This window comes from Myotis davidii, unplaced genomic scaffold, assembly GCF_000327345.1.
Source record: "Myotis davidii unplaced genomic scaffold, ASM32734v1 scaffold355, whole genome shotgun sequence".
Lineage (NCBI taxonomy): Eukaryota > Metazoa > Chordata > Mammalia > Chiroptera > Vespertilionidae > Myotis > Myotis davidii.
In genome coordinates this window covers 53,178-58,761 of record NW_006286818.1, presented here as the reverse complement: position 1 = coordinate 58,761, position 5,584 = coordinate 53,178, and the positions used below count along the sequence as shown (strand labels likewise).

Genomic DNA, 5,584 nt, shown 5'->3' with positions numbered 1-5,584 from the left:
TGTTGAGCAAAGGAAAATGTTGTCCAAATGATATAGATTTTCCAGAATACCCAGCATATTTAAAAAAATTAATGGTAAACTAAGATTCTTACAGTAAAAATTTCATGGAAAATATTCATTGTTATATCATGTTGTTATTGTTTTTTATAAATAAATTTATATATTATTTTCATGTACATTTTACTAATTCCCTTTCATCTCTCACACTTCTATTATAGAGAAAGGGCAAATAGCAATATTAAAATATTTCTGCTAATTAATTCCCTTTTAATGTGCACAAATTTTGTGCACCAGACTACTAGTCTATATAATAAAGAGGGAATATGCTAATTTGTCCATGACACTGTGGGGGAGGGGGAAGCTGGGCTTGATGGGGGACTTCAGACTGCGCCCTCTGCCCTGGCACTGGGCTGGGGGACCTCAGGCCGCACCCCCTAGCCAGTGGGATTTGACGGGGAACCTCAGGCCACGGCCCTGGCACTGGGCTGGGAGACCTCAGACTGCACCCCCCACCCAGCACCAGGCTGGGGGACCTTAGGCTGTGCCCCCAGCTTGGAGGGGCTTGACGGGGGTGGGGCCAGCTGGGCCTGGGTCTCCTGCATTTTCGAAGCGCGTGAGAGTGGTGGGCGGGGACTTGACTCTAGGTCCCGCAGCATGCCCCAGACTCTGACAGGAGGGAGATTTTATATACATTTTACTAATTTTTCATTTCTGACACTTCTATTATAGAGAAAAGACAAATAGCAGTATTAAAACATTTCTTCTCATTAATTCTCTTTTAATGTGCATGAATTTTGTGCACCAGGCCACTAGTAATAATTAAAATGAAATGCAGAATAAGAAAAGAAAAACAGTAAAAAAGAATAAAAAAGAAAATAGAAAAGTAGAATAAGGAAAGGGGAGAAGAGGTATGAAAGAATAAAGATAAGAGAATAATTAAATAGATCAGAAAAATAAAAGATTTAAAAGGGGAAAAAGGAGTGTGTCTCAGCCAATTTTGGTGCTGATGGCAATCACTCATTGGGCCCACTGCTGTGGAGCGCATAGGAGCCTTCTCAGATGTGGTCTAAAATGTCCTCTGCGGTGCTGGCCCTGGGCCCCAGGCAGTTCCCTGCTGCAGACCAGTGCCCCTTGCTATCCCTGACTGGCCTGCAACCTGCGCATGGCCACCGGCAGGCAGAGCCCTGAGCCTGAATGGTGGACCTCCAGAGCCCAGAGTTTCTGCCATGGGTCTCCCATCTTGAATGTCCCATTCTGAGCTGTTCTCCCTTTCCCCACAGATCTGCCCTCAGTGGGTGTATCTGGGCCTGGCCAGGGGGTGTAAACAGTCCCGCGGGGGAGGGGTGCCCGTATGCAGTAGGAGGGGATGAGCAAGTCTTCTCCTTCCCAGGGTTGCTTGGGCTGACTCGCTGGGGAGCCCATATCCGCTTCCTGCAACACAGCCGCAGGGCCCAACACACGCTTGTCTGTTCCCTGGACAGAAGCCCACCCAGGAGAGTCACAATAACTCAGCTCTTCCTGACTCCCTGGCATCCCTGTGCCACCAAACCAAATAGGACAGGATGGACAACCAGCACCTAGCCAGGAGGTGGCTCAGCTGGTTGAGCCAGTGAGCTTGCAGGTTTGATTCTCATCAGGGCACATTTCTAGGCTGTGGTTCGATCCCCCATTGGGGTGCATACAGGAAGCAACTGATTAATGTTTCTCTCTTGATTCATGTTTTTCTCTCTCACCCTTCCTCTCCCTAAAAAGTCAATGAGAAGTGTCCCTGGCTGAGGATTAAAGAAAATCAGCTCCCCTTAGCACTCCAGGCTCTTGGTGGCTGGACCAGTTGGCTCCCATTGGGCCAAATGTCCAACTCCCCGCGCCATCAAACCAAGCAGTACCTACTCGGATTTCCAACCCAGCACTGTGCCCTTTTGTCTGGGATCACGGCGGGAGGGATATCCCAGCAATTCAGCAGCTCTGATCCTCTGTCCCAAGCCACAATCTAGTCTCTGGCTGGCTCTCTCCACAAATTTCTTCCAGAAAACAGAGGCCCCTCAGTGTCACTCTGCGTGTACCAAGTAGACCCCTCCCCTGGCCCTGAATTCTGCCATGGACCCCTCCAGCAATCCCAGACAGGAGCAGACTTCCTACCGGCGCTGTGCCCGGGTGATGTGGTCCGAGTCTCCCAGGTGGACTGAGTCCCCGCGGCTGCCCACCACCTGGCACCGCCCGGGCTCCCCTCCCGCTTTGTTGCTCTGGGTTGAGCTCGTGCTGGCTGAGCGTAAGGACTGACTGACTCGTGTGTGGACCCCTCAGCAGGGCGGGGCTTGCAGAGCACTCCCCCTGGGTGGCCTCTGTGGACTGCGTTCTAATCTGGTCAGGAGCCCACCACCATATGTGCTGCTTCTGGGACTTGGGGTGGAATCCGGTGCAGGTCAGTATAAGATTCTGCAACTGGCCCTGGATTACCTGCTTCAAGCTACAAAGAGACCCACAGTTTGTATCTGCGTAGGGCCTATATGTGCATGAGAGGGACCTCGCTGTGCAGGAAAGCCAGCTTCCATGGCTCCCCCACAGCTGGGCTCTGCCCGCCTGCAGCTGCCATGGGCCCAGCCCTGAGAGCCTCTGGCAGCAGCATGTGAGTTGCTTGAGGTCAGTTCCCAGTGAGTGTCAGTTAGGGAGTGGTGTCCACTAGGCTGATGCAGACTAAACTTGGCAAAGTGTCAGGTCTGAGGCCAGTTGGCAAAGGTCTCCATGTCCACTAGGGCCAGCCACCCTGTGGACCTTTGTGAGGGCAGGTCTCAGGGATGTGTTGGGCTGAGGCCCACAGAGCTCAGCTGGCTAAAGGGAGACCCCGGTGTGTCTGTGTGGAGGGAGGCTCCACACTGGAGGGTAGCACTGGTCATGGGAGGGGAACAGCCCTCTCCCTCTTGCCACACAACCCAGTCTCACCCTGGGACTCTGACACAACCTGAGACTGCCAGCCTCCTCGGGAGCCTCCAGGAAGTCTGTGCTATGGGTCCCTGGGGACCATCCAGCCTGTGCTCTGTGGGCACGCGCTGTTGGGGCTGCTGGGAGCTGTGAGGTGCTGCCTTTTCCCAGGCTGGGGCTGTATGGGGTTGCCCAGTCCAGGGCAGGTGCATCTGTGGGCTTTTGGGAGTGCCCTCGTTACAGGGACGGCGGCCCTCCCTTTAGCTTTTTCCTGAAGCCACACAGCCCAGTGTCTCCCTTTAGGGCCCCAGTCTACTCTGAGTTGCCTGCTCTCCCAGAGCCCAGGATGAGTGGCCGCCACAGGATTTGGGACAATGGCCCTTTCGGAGCCGCCAGTTTCTAGCAGACCTGGTTTCTCCCTGGTGGGTAGAATCCACAGCCACCTGTGACATGGACTCCTCTTCCCTGCTCTGACGCTCTGAACCCAGCCTGGGGCTGAGACCCTTTTCTCCAGGGGATCTTTGCAGCTGAGATGCTCCTACAGATTCTCAACCACTACATGTGTGGGCCAGCCTTTCTCACATCTCCACTTCCTACCATCCCCACGTGGCTTCTTCTGTAAGTCCTTGGTTATAAGAAGTCTCTCCCAACTAGTCTTCAGTGGGTTATTCAGGATGATTCTTCTGTAATCTTCAGTAATAAAAGAGAAACATGCAAATTGATGTCACTCTGCTATGCTCACCAGCCGATCAGAGCAACTATGCAAATTAACCCAACAAGGATGGTGGTTAATTTGCATATGCAGGTGGGGAGCAAATGCAAGGCTCCAGCTGGAGTGAAGACTGAAGACTGAAGAGGCTTGGCTTCTCCATTGTGGCCGGACCAAAGGCCTGGGTCCGGGGTGCCGGAGGAAAACCTGTGCCAGCAGCCAGGGGAAGGAAGGCCTATTGTATGAATCTTCGTGCAACGGGCTTCTAGTTTAGTTATAATTCTGGTTTGTTCCTGGGAGGAGGTTAGTGCTACTGTTACCTTCTCTGCCACCACCTTGGATCTCCCAAAAGAAGTGTGGTCTTAACCAATATAATTACCTATAAAACAATTGGAAAGGACCAACCAATTTGGTTAGTAGCTATTAGGTATAAATGGTCAATTTAGGGGAAAATGTTGGCCAGGAATAAGAAAAGCAAAAATCATAAATAGGCTTTTAAGTTTACTCTCTTTTTAACTACTTTTGGAGAATATTTTTTGGTATTCGTTCATTAAGTTCACCTTATGGACACCTGACCTCTGGCTTGAGGTTGGATATGAAAACCGCAACCTGCATGGCTAGGGTTCAGGACCTGGAGAAGGGCCATGCATAAATGAAGAGACTAGATAAGAAATATGAATTTGGAAATCACAGGGGGCCAGGCGGAGAGCCATTCTCTAGTGAAAAGGCTTCACTGGTGCCCAGGCCCTGTTAGCTTTTTATTCAATTTTAGATACACATCTTGCCCTTAGGCAGTCCGGCAATCTGGTAACAGACAGACTATCTTAAAGGTCAGGAAATATTAGTAAAGATTTACTTTGAGACTCTTAGGTCAGGAAATTGCTTGAACCACTATTGTCTCAACAGAACAATCGGTGCATAGCTTTAGTCCTTGCCAAAGCTCAAGGTCCATCAGCCTTCTGGGTTCCCTGTTTGCACTTTCATGATTGTGTAGATAATGGATAGCTTGCAGCAGTTGGAGGCATTTACTTTCTTCTGTAAACCCAGCTGCTGTTCATATTTGTGGCAGAATTAAAATTCCAAAATGCTGTCAGTCCATCTTTGCTGTGTGGAGTGTCACATTTATAATAGAATTAGAGGCCCAGTGAATGAAATTCATGCATGGGAGGGGGGGGTCCCTCAGCCTCGCCTGCACTTCATTGCAACCCGGGACCCCTCGAGGGATGTCCCACAAGGATCAGACCTAAACTGGCAGTCAGACATCCTTCTTGCAATCCAAGACTGCTGGCTCCTAACCACTCCCCTGCCTGTCTGCCTGATCGCCCCTAACTGCTCGCTGCATGCCTGATCACCTCTAACCACTTGCCTGCCTGATCACCCCTCATCACTCTGCCTGCCTGCTTGATCACCCCTAACCACTCACCTACCTGACTAATTGCCCCTAACCACCTCTGCCTCAGCCCCCACCATGGCGGCTTCGTCCGGAAGGACAACCAAAATGACTTCCGGAAGGTCATTCGGCTGTCCGGTCTAATTAGCATATTTTGCTTTTATTATCCTACTAGAGGCCCAGTGCACAAAAATTTGTGCACTTGGGGGGGGCGGGTGGGGGAGTCCTTCAGCCCGGCCTGTGCCCTCTCGCAGTCTGGGACCTCTCGGGGAATGACCACCTGCTGGCTTAAGCCTTCTCACTGAGGGATTGGGCCTAAGATGTCAATCAGACATCCCTCTGGCAGCTGGGCAGCCCTCGGGAGCAGACCTAAGCTGCAGTCAGACATCCTTAGCACGGCTGAGGAGGCAGGAGAGGCTCCCACCACCACCACTGTACTAGCAGCCATCACCCTGGCTTGTGGCTGAGCAGAGCTTCCCCATGTGGGAGCGCACTGACCACCAGAGGGCAGCTCCTGCATTGAGCGTCTGCCCCCTGGTGGTCAGTGTGTGTCATAGTGACCAACT

At 51.6% G+C, this 5,584-nt stretch overlaps 1 protein-coding gene and 1 long non-coding RNA gene across 9 annotated transcripts in view; one reads left to right on the top strand and one right to left on the bottom strand.

Moving 5' to 3' along the window:
- Positions 1–659, bottom strand: part of LOC107182276 — a 6,434-nt gene extending 5,775 nt beyond the window's left edge. Inside the window, exon 1 of the long non-coding RNA XR_001512990.1 lies at positions 568–659. This is a non-coding gene — a long non-coding RNA (uncharacterized LOC107182276). The remainder of the gene's footprint in view (positions 1–567) is intronic.
- Positions 1–5,584, top strand: part of ARHGEF12 (Rho guanine nucleotide exchange factor 12) — a 198,434-nt gene that overhangs the window by 162,383 nt on the left and 30,467 nt on the right. The window lies entirely within an intron of this gene.